The sequence below is a fragment of the Theropithecus gelada genome, chromosome 12 (assembly GCF_003255815.1).
Source record: "Theropithecus gelada isolate Dixy chromosome 12, Tgel_1.0, whole genome shotgun sequence".
Classification (NCBI taxonomy): Eukaryota; Metazoa; Chordata; class Mammalia; order Primates; family Cercopithecidae; genus Theropithecus; species Theropithecus gelada.
Window position 1 is genome coordinate 95,917,752 of NC_037680.1, and position 17,575 is coordinate 95,935,326.

At 48.8% G+C, this 17,575-nt stretch overlaps 1 pseudogene; it reads left to right on the forward strand.

Annotated features, from left to right (window-relative positions):
- The first annotated feature begins 7,777 nt into the window (after positions 1–7,777).
- LOC112636733 lies at positions 7,778–10,223 on the forward strand (annotated as a pseudogene).
- The last annotated feature ends 7,352 nt before the right edge of the window (positions 10,224–17,575 follow it).

Consider the following 17,575-nt stretch of genomic DNA (forward strand, 5'->3'; position numbering starts at 1 on the left):
CTGCACTCCATCCAGCCTGGGCGACTGAGCGAGACTCTGTCTCAAAAACAAACAAACAAACAAACAAAAACAAATATCATCTTCTTATAGAGTGGCTTCTTCTCTGTTCAGTCTAAAATAGCAGCCCCTGCATATCTTTCCGTCCCATTATCCTGCCTTGTTTTCTTCACATGCTTATTGCTATCTGGAATGTTCTTGTTTGTTTATTGTCTGTCTTCCCCACAAAAATGAAAGCTCCATTTTATTTATTTTTGAGACAGGGTCTTACTGTGTCATGATCCTGTCTCACTGCAACCTTGACCTCCTGTACTCAAGTGAGCCTCCCTCCTCAGCCTCCCAAGTAGCTGCGGCCACAGGCATGTGCCACTACACCCAGCTAATTAAAAAAAATTTTTTTTGTAGAGGCAGAGTCCTACTATGTTGCCCAGGCTAGAATGTAAGCTTCTTAAGAGCATAAACTTGCCAGGCATGGTGGCTCACACATGTAACCCCAGAACTTTGGGAGGTTGAGGTGGGCAGATCACCTGAGGTCAGGAGTTCGAGACTAGCCTGACCAATATGATAAAACCTCATCTCTACTAAAAATACAAAAATTAGCCAGGCGTGGTGGCATGTGCCTGTAATCCCAGCTACTTAGGAGGCTGAGACAGGAGAATCGCTTGAACCCGGGAGGCGGAGGTTGCAGTGAGCCGAGACAGCACCATTGCACTCCAGCCTGGGCAACAAGAGCAAAACTCCATCCCCCCTACAAAAAAAAGCATAAACTTTTGTGTTCATCACTGTATCCCTAGCACCTGAAATGGTGCTTGGCATACAGCAAACACTCAACATTTTTTGAAGAAATTAAGAGTATTCACGGCCTCTTATGTTTTAAACCAGATGCATTAAAATGCTTTAAAAATCTCAGTCTTGGCCAGGCCTCACACCTATAATCCCAACACTTTGGGAGGCCAAGGCAGGTGGATCATCTGAGGTCAGGAGTTTGAGACCAGCCTGGCAAACATGGTGAAACCCCATCTCTACTAAAAACACAAAAATTAGCAGGGTGTGTTGGTGCATGCCTGTAGTCCTAGCTACTTGGGAGGTTGAGGCAGGAGAATTGCTTGAACTCAGGAGGAGGAGGTTACAGTGAGCCAAGATCACAAAACTCAGTCTTTTCACTTTTCTTTATGTAAGGCAGCTGACTGCCATTAGCATAGTTTTCTTTTTGGGGTTAGTGATACCTAGGCTGACTCTGAGAGTCCAACTCCCAAGGCCAGTTGGGAGAAGTTTAAGTGCTACACAAGAGAGTTTTGAGCCCAGTGGGCCCTCTGGGCCCCAGATCACTCCATCTGGACAATAATTCCTGAGGTCCGTGGTTTCATGGGCCAACCCAGTAGAAGGCTGAGCTTTCTTATCTTCGATGTGTTGGGTGGCTGGGTCTCCTCTTTGGGCCTCTTTGTTCCAGGTGGGAGACAGAAGAGTTCTAACCTTCAGTCTGTAGCCAAAGCCAGAGTTAACCAACTTGAGATCATTCCCTAGCTTACTGGGATGAGAGGGGCTCTGAAAAAGCCCCTGTTTCGACTGCACTATGTAACACAGTGGCTGAAAATTCACATTAGCAACTACCTCCTGGACAGGGTTGCTATATAAAATACTTTTATTTGCTAAATCTGGCAGACCTAGTTCTGGTTTTGGCTGCTATCTGGAAGAGGGACTGGAGAATTGTACAACAGTCCCCCCTTACTTACAAGGATATGTTGTAGGGCCCCCAGTGGATGCCTGAAGCTGTGGATAGTACTGAACCTTATATACTGTTTTTTCCTATACATGCATACCTATGACCAAGTTTAATTTATAAATTAGGCACAGTAACAGGTTAAGAACAATAATAGGCCAGGTGCAGTGGCTCATGCTTGTAATCCCAGCACTTTGGGAGGGTGAGGCAGGCAGATCACTTGAGGTCAGGAGTTTGAGACCAGCTTGGCCAACATGGTGAAACCCCATCTCTACTAAAAATGCAAAAATTAGCCAGGTGTGGTGGCGTGTGCCTGTAATTCCAGCTACTCGGGAGGCTGAGGTGAGAGAATTGCTTGAACCCAGGAGGCAGAGGTTGCAGTGAGCTGAGATCACGCCACTGCACTTCAGCGTGGGTGACAGAGTGAGGCCCTGTCTCAAAAAAGAAAAGAAAAAAAAAGAACAATAATGATATAGAGAAATAAAGCGATGATAATAATATGCTAGCATCACTGCTCTTGAGCTGTGGAGCTATTATGAAGTAGAATAAGGGTTACATGAGCAGAAGCATCGCCACAGTCGATCTGATAAGGGATCCAGCTACCCAGTGGCTAATGGGTAGGTAGTATCTACAGTGTGGATACCCTGCACACAGGGATGTTCTAGACAGGATGGGGTAGGACGGCACTAGATTTCATCACACTACCCAGAATGGTGTGCAATTTAAAACTTACATATTGTGTTTTTCTGGAACTTTTTCTTTAATATTTTCAGACCATGATTGACCGCAGGCAACTGAAACTGCAGAAAGTGAAGCTGTGGCTAGTGGGGGGCTACTGTGTGGTGTGGTTTCCGGGCAACATGAGGGTCCATTTGAGGCTAGTGGCCATGCATTCAAAACATCAGTCGGCATGGTTCTGGATTTTTCTATGGCCACTGTTTAACTGGGTGAATGCAGACAAAGAGCTGGGGACAAAATAAATTTAACCAGGGTTCTGGTTTAGTCAAACAAGGATGCTGAAGCTAGCAGGAGGCAAGAGAGTTGACAGGTACAGAAGGGAGTGACCCTGGCTGGCCACGGAACTGAAGACTGGGAGGAAGGAGATAAAGACCAAGGAGGGGCTGCTGTGGAAAGAGGGGAAGCAGAACCCGAGTCCCAGATGAATCTTAATTCCAGCACTAATTAATCCCCACGTGACCTCAGGCAGGACACTAGGGACTTCAATTTCCTTTTCTTCATCCTGGGAAAGGAAGGCCCTGCCTTGCCTACCTCACAGAGTTGTTGAGGGATTCAAAGGAGGTATGGGGAGAAGGTGCCTTAAGAAGCATAAAGAAGACTAGGTGCGGTGGCTCACGCCTGTAATCCCAGCACTTTGGGAGGCTGAGGCAGGTGGATCACCTGAGGCCAGGAGTTTGAGACCAGCCTGGCCAACATGGTGAAACCGTGTCTCTACTAAAAATATAAAAATTGGCCAGGCCTGGTGGCAGGCATCTGTAAAGCCAACTACTCAGGAGGCTGAGGCAGGAGAATCACTTGGACCCGGGAGGTGGAGGTTGCAGTGAGCTGAGATTGCACCACTGCACTCCAGCCTGGGTGACAGAGCAAGACTCCTTCTCAAAAGAAAAAAAAATGCATAAAGCAGGATACAAATGCTAGAGACTAGCCTTTTTATTTCAGAATTTTGCCTAAGACGATCAGGAGACTCCTTTTCTGGGGACATAAGGCCAGGCTAGTGCAGCAGTGACTTGCCATGGGCTAGGAGGAGATGTTTAGGAAGTGCCTTGAGGCCCTGCTCTTGCTTTGCCCTTGGAGAGCAACAGCCGTTCTGGACTAAGCACTTAAGAAAGGTTACCTTGTTTAGACCTCATAATACTACCTCTCCCCATTCTCCAGATGAGAAACAGAGAAAAAAAAGAAGTTAAGTGCTGGCCGGGCGCGGTGGCTCAAGCCTGTAATCCCAGCACTTTGGGAGGCCGAGATGGGCGGATCACGAGGTCAGGAGATCGAGACCATCCTGGCTAACACGGTGAAACCCCGTCTCTACTAAGAAATACAAAAAATAGCCGGGCGAGGTGGCGGGCGCCTGTAGTCCCAGCTACTCAGGAGGCTGAGGCCGGAGAATGGCGTGAACCCGGGAGGCGGAGCTTGCAGTGAGCTGAGATCCGGCCACTGCACTCCAGCCTGGGCTACAGAGCGAGATCTCGTCTCAAAAAAAAAAAAAAAAAGAAGTTAAGTGCTAGTAGCTATTAGAGGTGGGATTAAAACCAAGTACTAGGTTGCTCGTTCTATGATATTCTGAGTTTTCAAGCAGGATGTCCTGAGGCTTGATCTCTTGGCTGAGGACTCATCATTTCTGGATCATTGTAGAGATCTTCTTAGTCCCACCCACACTTGACTTACAGTCGTCACCAACCCTAGGGCAGGGGAGTGCAGGGGGTTTAATGGGTGGGGGCGGTGCTGGAACTCAGGGCCTTGATTCCTAAATCGTCTTCCACCTGTGAAGTGCAGGCTATGCCACCAGGAAATGGGATTGCGTGACTGACAACAGGTACCATGTACCCAGGGGCCTGGATACCTGTGTGGAGTTACTAGCCCTGGCCCCTCCTCTGCCCACCTCAGCTGGCTCCCCTGTTTGGGCGCAGGCCCAGTCCTTGCCTGATGCTCTGTGACCAAGTCAACAGGCCCTGCCCTCCCAGGCAGTTTCTAACAACATACACCCGCTGAAAGCCACCCAGAGAGTATAAAGAGGAGGCTGGCTGCTGCAGGCCTCTCACAGATCCATCCCTGCTCACTATCCTGCAGCAGACAGAGAGACAGGACCCCAGCCAGCCCCTGTCCAGGCAGCATGGTGAGTAGAAGGGGCTTTTATAAATTAGGCACAGTAACAGGTTAAGAACAGTAATAGGCCAGGTGCAGTGGCTCATGCCTGTAATCCCAGCACTTTGGGAGGGTGAGGCAGGCAGAAAGCATGCAAGTGAGGGTCCCAGTGGGCCCAAGATATCTGGCGTGACGGTACCTTGGGAGTCCAGATGTTGATGGGGCTACAGTATGTGGTGAGGTAGGGAGAGGGAAAGAGACTTCCAGATGTGGCTGTGGCCCCCAAGTGTGCAGGTGTAGGGGACATTGTAGGGGGTAGGGAAGGAAAGTTCGATGGTAACCAGGATGTGGGGCTGAGCCTAGGCTGAGGAGCAGGGCTGCTGAGGGGGTCTGAATTTAGGCATGGGGAGTGTGGGAGAAGCAGGACTTGAGCAGAAAGTGTAGGCGATTTCCTCTGCTGGCTGAGAATCTCCAGACCCTGGGCCTTGCCACAGGTTCACCGCTGGGCTCTGGTCCCACCTTCCCACCATGGGGACACAACCTCCCTGGAAGCTTCTCCCCTCTGGTTCCTCACTCCACCCTGCCCATCTGCTGTGCCTTTGTCTGACCTCTCATGTCAGTTACAGATCAGTGGGGAGAAGAAGGAGGAGGGAAAGGGTGGTGCTCCCATCTGTCAAAAGCTGGCTGTGCCTGGGGCTCATTTGATATCTTTTACCCACCTCCCTACCAGGCAGGATAGAAGAACAGTTAAGAGCATGGTTGGTGCCAGGCCGTCCCTGCTCTTAATATTCTTGGTTTTGCTCATGACCTTGAGCAAGCTACTTGACTTCTCTGAGGGTCAGTTTCCTCATCTATAAATTGGCGGTAATAAAACTACCTACCTAAGGTGAATGTGGTAAAGATTAAATGAGATAATGTGTATAAAGTGCCACCTTCACCTGGCATCTTATTAGTGCTAATAAGTAGAACTAAGCAATGTAACAACACAGGCCGCTGGCTATGAGATTCCTCTCTTTCTACAGTCATGAAAAAGGTGCTAGGGAAGCTGAGGTGAAATGGCTAGTACTGGGTCGCAGAGAGATGGGGGTTTGAGGCCAGGTTTGTGTGACTCCAGAGACTGAGTTCTTTTTTTTTTTTTTGAGATGGAGTCTCATTCTGGAGTACAGTGGCGCAATCTTGGCTCACTGCAACCTCTGCCTCCCAGGTTCAAGCGATTCTCCTGCCTCAGCCACCCAAGTAGCTGGGACTAGAGGTGCATGCCACCACACCCGGCTAATTTTTGTATTTGTAATAGAGACAGGGTTTCACCATGTTGGCCAGGATGGTCTCAATCTCCTGACCTTGTGATCTGCCCATCTCGGCCTCCTAAAGTGTTGGGATTACAGGTGTGAGCCACTGCACCTGGCCAGAGGCCGAGTTCTTTGCCCCAAACCTGCTGCCTCCAGTGTGAGACATCATTCCTGGAGGGGCCAGAGACACCTTGCAATGGGCTAGTAGTTCTGGGGGCCAGGACGATGTCTGGGTCTGTGGACAGAACTGGCTGGTCAGGCTCAGAGATGCAGCACCAGGCAGGTGATTGGTGAGCTAAGGCAGCCCCAGGATTGGTCCTGGGATTTCTCCCATTCTTGAGGTCTCAGCTCAACTCATTATCTTTTTTTTTTTTTTGCAACAGGGCCTCACTCTGTGGCCCCGGCTGGAGTGTAGTGGTGCAATCTCGGCTCACTGCAACCTCCGCCTTCTGGGTTCAAGCAATTCTCCCGCCTCAGCCTCCCAAGTAGCTGGGATTATAAGAATGCACCATTTTTGTATTTTTAGTGGAGAGGGGGTTTCACCATGTTGACTAGGATGGTCTCGAACTCCTGACCTCAAGTGATCCACCTGCCTCGGCCTCCCAAAGTGCTGGAATTACAGGCATGAGCCACTGTGCCTAGCCTCAATTCATTACCTTCTCTTACTATGACATCAGGGATTGAGGGTAGGAAATTGGAAGGGGAACCCAACATGCACGGCACACCCTGGTGTGTGTTAGGCAGTGGGCCAGGCACTTTTCATGCATTCTTTCATTTAATTCTCATAGTTTTTCTAGGAAGGGGCTCTTATTATTGTCCACATTTCAAAAGGAGAACACTGACCAAGAGGTTAAGACTTTTGCTCAAGACAAGTAGAGAAGTAATGGGGCTGGAATACAGATTATTTCTGGATTAATCTCAGTCATCTAAAAATCATGAAAAGTCAGGCCCTTGTGTTATATAAAAATAGTCAGTGAAGTGTTACATTTTTGGAGAAGGCATCCTCATTAAACAATTAAGAAATATTTCAGGAATGCAAAAAGGTATAAATAATAACATGATAGGCTGGAAGCGGTGGCTCACACCTATAATCCCAGCACTTTGGGAAGCCAAGGCAGGTAGACTGCTTGACCCCAGGAGTTTAAGACCCCCCTGGGAAAGATGGCGAGACCTGTCTCTACAGAAAAATTTAAAACTTAGCCAGGCATGGTGGTGCATGCCTGTAGTCCCAGCTACTCGGGAGGCTGAGACAGGAGGATCCCTTGAGCCCAGGAGTCCAAGCCTGCTACAGTGAACTATGATCACATCACTGTACTCTGGGTGACAAAGTGAGATTCTGTCTCAAGAGAAAAAGAAAAGAATAATGTGATGAACAGCAGCTATCAAGCTTGAGAAATAGAATCTGTCTCCAATTGCATCTATCTGCTTCCCCTGCCAGAGAGCACCATTATTCCAAATTTGGAGCTAATGTCTCGTGTACTTTATCTTTGTACTATTTTCCCTTGCTTCCCTCACCAATGACTCCTAATTTCTTTCTGGACACTGGGGGTTGATTATCTTGCACTTCTAGATTCATTTGATCACTTCAGTGTTCCTCACTGAGACAGGCACTGAGCAAGAGTCTATAATCTCAGAACTGCCCACATCTTCTGCTTCCCCCAAGGATTTTGGCCCAGCCCCTAGAGCCAATGCCTGTTGCTCCTCAATGCCACCAGTAAATGCTTAGACGCAGGAGGTGAGGCAAGCAGAGTAGAGTCCAGGAACCTTGGCCCTCAGTCAAAGAGCCACTCAAGGAAGGCAGGCAGGAACCATGTCCAGGCATGATGTTTCCCTCTGTGAAGGCCATTCTCTGCCCTTTGCCCACTCAGTGTGAGTGCATCTCAGTCCATGTAGGGCAGGCTGGTGTGCAGTTGGCAATGCCTGCTGGGAGCTCTACTGCCTGGAACATGGGATTCAGCCTGATGGGCAGATGCCCAGTGACAAGACCATCAGGGGAGGGGATGACTCCTTCAACACCTTTTTTAGTGAAACTGGGGCTGGGAAACATGTGCCCCAGGCAGCGTTTGTGGATCTGGAGCCTGCTGTGATCGGTGAGTGATGATCAGTCCCAGGCATGACCTTGTCCCTGGGTACCACAGCAAGTCCTACTCCATAACTGCAGAGCATGGCATTTGTGGTGTAGCTTCCCAGGTGCTGCAGCCAATTAGAACTCCAGATGTACAGAATCACTGTTACTCAGCTCCTGAGTCTGTAGGCCACTGCACATCCCTTTCCTTATTGAAAAACACATCCAAGCAGCACAAACACATCCAAACAGGTAATAGCAGCAGCCTGAATGCAGCCTGAATGCAGAACCTGGGAGCTGGTGACCCCACTCCCTTCGGGTACCCTGGGGCTCCAGCAGCTGTATCGCAGAGGGAGGTAGAGCCCAAAACTCTGCCCATTGCGATGAAGTTTGAACGGGTACATACTGCCAGATCTTTTATTCAGAGCAGCTCATCACAAGCAAGGAAGATGCTGCCAATAACTATGCCCGAGGCCACTACACCACTGGGAAGGAGCTCATCGACCTGGTACTGGACCGGATTCGGAAGCTGCTGAGGAAAGGGCTGAGGGCTGGGGCAGGGGGAGTGAATCTGAATTCCTGTTGTGAGGTAGTCTGGACACCAGATTGGGGAAGGACAGCTTCAGCCTCTGGGAGAAACACACAGGATCAGGACCAATGAGGAGAGGTCCTGCACTCTGATCAGGGGGGCCAACTGTAGCTTCCAGCCTGGAGCTGGTGTCCCCTGCATCTCTGAAGTGGCTGGCCTGGTGCTAGGCAGGGTGTCCATTAAGGCAAACATGTTGATGGGCTGCCTGACCAAGTTGTGGGGGTCCATAAGCATTCCCAGGATACCACCTTGTGTTACAAGGATGTGGGCGGAAGTCCCTGTGAAAGGCAGAGATTCAAAGAATGTCAGCCCAAAGCCTCTATGATTGGCCTTGACTTTTACAAAGGATGGGGATGAGGTTCCTGGATTGTTGTTCTTAGTAGAGAAGCCCTCTAGAAACATCCAAAGTTAAATCAGCGGGGCATGGATATGATGGTGGGTGGAGTTGGCAAGTTATGACAACAAGATGAGGAAGCCCTGAAGTCCTGCGCACTGGTCAGCCTAGACAGCCAACTCCACCCACCATCATACCCCTCTTTTCCAGCATACAACAGACCTCTGTGTTAAGGACCTCAGGAGATTTCAGAGGAAGAGGGACAGGGAGGAGAAAGGGTGGGCCCTGGGCCCTCTCTATGAGGATCTCTTTTGTGCCCTTGGAAAAGTCTTCCAAGGAGTTCGTGAAACTTTTGGGAATTTAAAACAGCACAGTTGGTTCTTTCCTGTCCATCAGCTGTGCTCCATGCCCCACATTTCCCCTCCCCTTCCCTATCTAGGCTGACCAGTGCACAGGACTTCAGGGCTTCCTGGTATTCCACAGCTTTGGCGGGGGCACTGGCTCTGGCTTCACCTCACTCCTGATGGAACGGCTCTCTGTTGACTATGGCAAGAAATCCAAGCTGGAATTCTCCATCTACCCAGCCCCCAGGTGTCTACAGCCGTGGTCGAGCCCTACAACTCTATCCTGACCACCCACACCACCCTGGAGCACTCAGACTGTGCCTTCATGGTGGACAACGAAGCAATTTATGACATCTGCCGCCGCAACCTAGACATCGAGCGCCCAACCTACACCAACCTCAATCGCCTCATTAGCCAAATCGTCTCCTCCATCATGGCTTCTCTGCGCTTTGACAGGGCCCTCAATGTGGACCTGATGGAGTCCTAGATCTACCTGGTGCCCTACCCTCGCATCCACCTCCCCCTGGCCACCTATGCACCAGTCATCTCTGCAGAAAAGGCATACCACGAGCAGCTGTCGGTGGCAGAGATCACCAATGCCTGTTTTGAGCCTGGACAGTGAAGTGTGATCCCCGGCACGGCAAGTACATGGCCTGCTGCCTACCGTACCATGGAGACATGGTGCCCAAGGATGTCAACGCTGCCATTGCCACCATCAAGACCAAGAGCAGCATTCAGTTTGTGGACTGGTGCCCCACAGGCTTCAAGGTTGGTATCAACTACCAGCCTCCCACTGTGGTGCCTGGGGGTGACCCGGTAAGGTGCAACGTGCCAAGTGCATGCTGAGCAACACAACAGCCATTACCGAGGCCTGGGCCCGCCTGGACCACAAGTTCGACCTGATGTATGCCAAGAGGGTGTTTGTGCACTGGTATGTGGGTGAGGGTATGGAGGAAGGTGAGTTCTCTGAGGCCTATGAGGATATGACTGCCCTGGAGAAGGATTACAAGGAGGTGGGCATGGATAGCTTAGAGGGGGGGAGGAAAAGAAGTGGGGGATGAGTACTAGGGGAATATTGCCTGTCTGTCCTACATAAAGTGCTGTGGCCTTATTGTCTCACGAATGTCTTTTTCTCTTGGGAAAAACCATGTGGGGAGGGCTTCTTCTCCATGAGAGATAGGAACACTGGTGTCTTAGCCTCTATTCCCCAGAAAGCAGATCTGATTTTAGATTTCATTACAGAGTGCAATTACAGCGAACAGAATGGGGGCCAAGGGAAGTAAGGCACAGAAGGAGGAAGAATTCACCCTAGAGAAAATGCAGCTGAATAAATGGCATCTCAGAACCATCCTTGGGTGAGTGGGCAGGTGAGGGCTGGGGGTGGGGTTTATGCACTGGCTCTGTTCTTCCACTGGTTAAACCTTCGCCGCATCCAGCATTAACTCCCCTGCACTGGTGGATTACACACACTTCGGCTGTAGAGTCATCAGGAAACCCTGGGCGAGGAGGAGGTGCTGTTAAGTTGAACATATGTGAAGTCGGTGGGACCCCACATGGAGCTGCAACAAGAGCCCAGTGAGGCCAGGAGGATCCGAAGTGATCCTTAAAGTAATCTAGTGCCCGCTAGCCCCTCCTGAGATCTGGAGGCTTGTCTTCTCCAGGCAGGAGTTTGGGGTAATAGAGAGCCCTGATACTGGAGTTGGTTGAGGCAGAAGAATGGTGCAGTGGCAGCCACAAAGGGAGAATGGCTTGTAAAGGTAGGACTGTAAGGGTAGAGATTACCTCCCAGTAATCTCTGTCAACACTCACCACTTTTGTTTGTTTTTTTTTTTCAGATGGAGTTTTGCTCTTGTTGTCTAGGCTGGAGTCCAATGGCACGATCTCGGCTCACTGCAACCCCTGCCTCCCGGGTTCAAGCAATTCTCCTGCCTCAGCCTCCCAAGTAGCTGAGATTACAGGCTAATTTTATGTTTTTAGTAGAAACAGGGTTTCACCATGTTGGTCAGGCCGGTCTCCAACTCCTGACCTCGGGTGATCCACCAGCCTCGGCCTCCCAGAGTGCTGGGATTAAGGGGTGAGCCACTGTGCCCGGCCCTGACACTCACCACTTTTTGATAAAAACAGTTGACCTTTTATCAATCCTGTGGCATTATGCATGCACAGCTTCCCACCTCCACTTCCAAACAGATGGCAAACTTTAAATCCTAAGGCTGAGTGAGGCAAGAGAATCGTTTGAGCCCAGGAGGCAGAGGTCGCAGTGAGCTGAGGTAGTGCCACTGCACTCCAGCCTAGGCGACAGAGCCAGACTCCATCTCAAAAAATAAATACAATACAATACAACAATACAATACAATACAATACAATACAATACAATACAATACAATACAATACAATACAATACAATATAATACAATACAATACAATACAGTACAATACAATACAATTTTTGTAAGGACAGGATCTCACAATGTTGCCCTGGCTGGTCTCGAACTCCTGGGCTCAAGCAATTCTCCCACCTTGGCCTCCCAAAGTGTTGAGATTACAAACATGAGCCACTATGCCTTGCTAAAAGGGCTGACTTTTAAATCTCCATATATTTGACTTATGTGTCTTTCTATCAACTGCTTTCAAACTTGGGAAGGGAAGAGGTGTTACTCTGGGAGCCCTTCATACCCCAAGAAATAGCCATCATTTAGTGAGCATCTACTATGTGCTACGTCCTGTATCCATACAATCTTGTTTAATTCTGAGGTTAGTACAGTTATTACACCCACTGGAACAGAAGCTCTCAGACAGGCCTTGGACTGTTTTTCATTGTTCTCATTACCCCAGTTGCCTGGCATGTTAGATGATTAATATTTGTTGGATGAACTTGTTCAATGAATGCCTATTTTATAGATGTGGAGACTGACTCAAAGACTCGCCCAAGGTGATAAATGGAGGAGTCGGGATTCAAACCCAGGTTAGCCTGCGCCAAATCACATGTTGCTCCCCCACCTTTTTCTTAGGTGCCCCCACTTCCTGCCCACAGTGATTCTAGGCACCCCTCCAGACGCCACCTCTTCTGAGCCTGCCAGGTCCCCAGTGCCCAGACAGTGACTCAGGTGCCTCTGGGGCAGGGAGCGGGTGACGCTTCACACTGCCCTGCCCAGGCTCTGGGAAGGAGGGCATTGATGTAGAGGGGAGAGTCCCAGCTTCTGGGTCTGAATGGGGGTAGAGGCTTCTTTGGGGCCAGGTTTTGGGGCTATCAGTGCCCTTTGGAAAACATCCCCCAACATCTCCTAGGAGGTGGTGAGGGCCTGGGAAAGGCCAGGATTGGGGGTGGGGAGGGAGGTGAGCTCTTCACCTGCCAAGATGGCTGCGGATCCAGAGAGGCAGCTCATCTCCCTTCCTGTCTGCTGAACCAGCCAGCTCACCCTGGGTGGTTATATAGCTATCTCCCTGACGTCTTCCTGCTAGTAATACTCTGCTGGCAGGCCCTGGCAGGCCTGGGTTGGACTGGGTGTGGGTGTGGAGAGGTGGCAACCCAGACCTCCTGGGGCAGCTGGGAGCACCACCCAGCTTGGCTCCTGGGGACTCCCTCAGTGCAGGGGAAATGCTTTCATCCCCGACACTTCTAAAGCCAAAGTACAATTGCCTTCTGCAGGCAGACAAAAGAAACAGGTTCCCAAGCTCAGATTCTACCCAACAAATTTATTCCCTGGTCTCTGATGTGTCAGGAACATGCCTGGCTTCAAAGCTGTGTTGTCACCATTCCCTCCTTCTGGAACGCCACCTCCCCCTGCTTGTCTCAATGTTGCCATTCCTTCCAGCTTAGGTCACAGCCATCCAGAACCTACCCAGCCCCAGGGAGCTCTCTCTCTTCTGGATTCTTTCAGCATCTACCTCTGTCTCTATTTTTCATTTGGCGCCTGGCATGGGCTTCCTTGTATGATAGCACTTGGCTTCTTGTCAATGTCTTATTTCCCCCAACTCAATTTTTAACAATCAGTATGAATTTGAAGTTATTAGGTGCATATGTTTCAAAATTCGAAAAATATCAGAGAGATTTAGGAACAAGAAAAATAAGTCTCTTTCATCTTGTTCCGCTCTTGGCAGTCACCACTGTTAATGTTTTTGTTAGTGTTTCCTTCCAGAGATGTCTACATATGTATAGGTTGAATATCCCTTATCTGAAATGCTTGGGAACAGAAGTGTTTAGGATTTCAGATTTTTTCAGATTTTGAAATATTTGTGCATACATAATGAAATACCCCAAATATCTTGGGACTGAAACCCAAGTCTAAATATGAAATTTACTTACGTTTCATATACACCTGATACACATTGCGTGAAGGGAATGTTGTATAATGTTTTAAATATTTGTTTTGTTTTGTTTTGTTTTTTGAGATGGAGTTTCGCTCTTGTTGTCCAGGCTGGAGTGCAATAGTGTGATCTTGGCTTACTGCACCTCTGCCTTCCAAGTTCAAGTGATTCTCCTGTCTCAGCCTCCCGGGTAGCTGGGATTACACGCGGCTGCCACCATGCCCAGCTAATTTTTGTATTTTTAGTAGAGACAGAGTTTCATCATGTTGGCCAGGCTGGTCTCAAACTCTTGACCTCAGGTAATCCTCCCGCCTTGGCCTCCCAAAGTGCTGGAATTACAGGCCTGAGCCATTGAGCCCGGCCTATGTTTTAAATAATTTTGTGCATGAAACAGTTTGTGTATATGAGGTCAGGTATGGAATTTTCCACTTGTGGCATCATGTCAGGTACTCAAAAAGTTTTGGATTTTTGAACATTTCAGATTTGGGGTTTTTGGAGTAGGGATGCTCCATCTGTACTACCATGCTTGTATGCACATTCAGTATACACTTTGTTCTACACCTTGTTTTTTCACTTAATAATAAATCTGGAAGATGGTCCATATGAATACCGTTAGCTATGCCTCATTCTATTTGGTCACAATATAATATTCCATCATATATCATACCAACACTTGTTTTACCAGTCTGCTATTAATGGATATTTAGATTGTTTCCAATCTTTTGCTATTAAAAAGAATGCTGCAACACTTGTATTTTTTTTTTTCATGTATAACCATACATTCTTAGAATTGAGATTTCTGGGTCAAAGATTATGCATTTTAAATCTTGCTCTCTTTAGAAGTCACACCAGGTCGGACACGGCAGCTCACACCTGCAATCCCAGCTACTCGGGAGGCTAAGCAGGAGAATTGCTTGAACCCACGCAGCAGAGGTTTCAGTGAGCCAAGATTGCACCATTGCACTCCAGCCTGGGCAACAAGAGCGAAATTCTGTCTCAAAAAAAAAGTCACACCAAATTACCCACCCTCCCACTACCAATCTATAAGAAGGCCTGTGCCCTCAGCCTTGCCCATACAATGTTTTCAACTTTTTGGTCTTTGTCAATCATCCAATAAGAGAAACAAAGTATTTTGTTGGGGCCATGTGCTCAGGTGTGGTGGCTCTGGCCTATAATCCCAGCACTTTGGGAAGCCGAGGCAGGTGGATCATCTGAGGCCAGGAGTTCGAGACCAGCCTGGCCAACATGGTGAAAATCCGTCTCTACAAAAAACACAAAAATTACGGGCACATGCCTGTACTCCCAGCTACTTGGGAGGCTGAGGCAGGAGAACTGCTTGAACCTGGGAGGTTGCAGTGTGCCAAGATAGTGCCATTGCATTCGAGTCTGGGTGGCAGAGCAAGACTCCACCTCAAAAAACAAAACAAAGAAAACCAACCCCCCCAAAACCCCAAAGTATTTTGCTGTAGCTTTATTATTATTATTCTTTTAAAATGTATTATTATTTAGATGGAATTTCACTCTTGTCGCCCAGGCTGGAGTGCAATGGCATGATCTTGGCTCACTGCAACCTCCGCCTCCTGGATTCAAGTGATTTTCCTGTCTCAGCCTCTCGAGTAGCTGGGATTACAGGCATACACCACCACACCGGGCTACTTTTTGTATTTTTAGTAGAGACAGGTTTTCACCATATTGGCCAGGCTGGTCTCAAACTCCTGACCTCAGGTGATCCACCCGCCTTGGTCTCCCAAAATGCTGGGATTACAGGCATGAGCCACCATGCCTGGCCTGTTGTAGCTTTGGTTTACGTTTTTTTTTGTGAACGAGATTGAGCATCTTTTCATATGTTTAAAAGCCAGTATTTCCTCTTCTGTGAGCTGCCTGTCCCTTTGTCCATTTAAAAATGGCATTGTCTTTTATTAGTTGGGATTTCTTTGTGGACAAAGGAAATTAAACCTTTGTCTGCTAGATGTGTCCATATAATTTCCCTCAGTTGTCATTTGTCTATGTCCTATCCCCTTGAGCACAGAGACTGGAATTTAAGCTTCTTTATATTCTTATTTTATTTATTTATTTTTTTTGAGACGGAGTTTCTCTCTTGTTGCCCAGGCTGGAGTGCAATGGCACGATCTTGACTCACCGCAACCTCTGCCTCCCGGGTTCAAGTGATTCTCCTGCCTCAGCCTCCCGAGTAGCTGGGATTACAGGCATGCACCACCACCCTGGTTAATTTTGTATTTTTAGTAGAGACAGGGTTTCTCCATGTTGGTCAGGCTGGTCTTGAATTCCCGACCTCAGGTGATCCACCCACCTCGGCCTCGCAAAGTGCTGGGATTACAGGCGTGAGCCACCGCGCCCTGCTATATTCTTATTCTTAATATAACAAGACATACACGGTAGGTGCTAGACAAATGTCTGTTGGGACGGCAGAGTAAGAAGAAAAAGGCAGAGATCTGGAAAATCTGGAGTGACTTAACCCAACCACTCTTTCCTCTTATACCAAGGCTAACTCTTAGTCTTTGTGTCAGTCAGGACTCTTGTAAACAGCAGAAGCTAACTGGCAAATTGTTTCAAGTTCGCTGCCCCCAACAATTACAGAGATATCGGATGGCACTGGAATCAATGCAAGGGCCAGCAAACAAGGGTCAGCAATCAGACAGGCACCCAGGGAAGCTGGGCAGCCAGCACCACACTCAAGGTTGGGCACAGGACAGCCTATGTAGGAGACTCCCGTCCCCTCCACCCTCCGCAGTGATCCCCCTACTCTCCTCGCTCACCTGCGGCACTAGCACTGACATTTCCTCCTCCAGACACTAGAGGCCGCTGTTGGCCCCATCGCCTCCACCACTGCCGCAGAAATGAATTCCTCAACCAGCCCTGCTTCTCCGTGACTTGCTCCAGATTCAAAGTCCCAGTTGGAGCATCCGATTGGCGGAGCTCATGTCTTCTGCCTGCAACCCTAGAGCCGAGTCAGGGAGAGCAAGCATTGGGGCTTTGTGGCAAATGGTGGCATGCTTCCCATTAGGGCCCGTGCGATGGGAATTCCCCAAATGTAGGCAGGAGGTTCTGATGGTGGGCGGCCAGGAAAACAGGACACTCACACCACCTTCTTCTCTTACGTCCGGCTCAAGCCCTTCTCGTTGGCGAAGTGTTTCTGGGTCCCCCAGCCTAAAGCACTTTTCTGGACTCACGTAACCATTATTGCTTGAGCCAATCACGATGCCAGCGAGGACCGCAGTAACACCTAATATGTACCATGTCTCATTTGACTTTCAAACAACCCTAGGCACTACCTATATTTAGTGAGAAAAAAAGAGTGCTCAGAGATTTTCCCAAGTCTCACAGTAATGCCAGGTTGTACTGTTTCCAAAGCCTTGGGTTTCCAGGCGGGCCACACTGATGGGCTGGTATCTTATCAAGTTCAAGCTCTGCAAAGGCAGGACTTGGGCCACATTCTTCTTTATACGATCTGGCAGCATCTTGAATGCAGAAAAATGCTCAGCTAACGCCTGTGGATTGGCCTGGATGGGATCAAGCAGGAGACAATTCTGGAAGGTTTCCTAACCCTCCCATGAGGCCTGAACCCAGGGAGCATTTTGCAGTGGAATAGGCCTAGTCAGGATCAGTTTGGGAAGACTTGAACCTGGGGAATTCTGTTCTACTGTCCCCTTTACCTCACCTCCCCGAAATGTGTCCAAACTGTCAACAAGAGGTTTGCAGATGTTCATTATTTATTCATCCTACGGGTAGTTTTGAACCCCGACAGCTGCTCTAATAGACCAGTGAGAGAAAACACACAATTCCTGCCCTGTGAAATCGACATTCTAGTGGGTGAGGTGAATGGTAATAAAAAATAATCAAACCAATAAATGCTAATTTGTGGCTCTAAGAAGACTGATGAAGGAAATGCCACGAGATGCTGTAAAAGGCAGTTCTGACCTACTCAGGAAAGCCAGGGCAGCCTGCTGGGGGACCTGGGGCTGGAGCTGAGAGCTGAAGAAGGGGGAGGAGTTAGAATTGTGGTCGGGGGAGGGAGGGAGGAGTACGAGTCCTCGAGGTGGGTGAGTAAGCATGGATCATCGCTCATGTTTATAAGAAAGTGACAGAGGGACCTG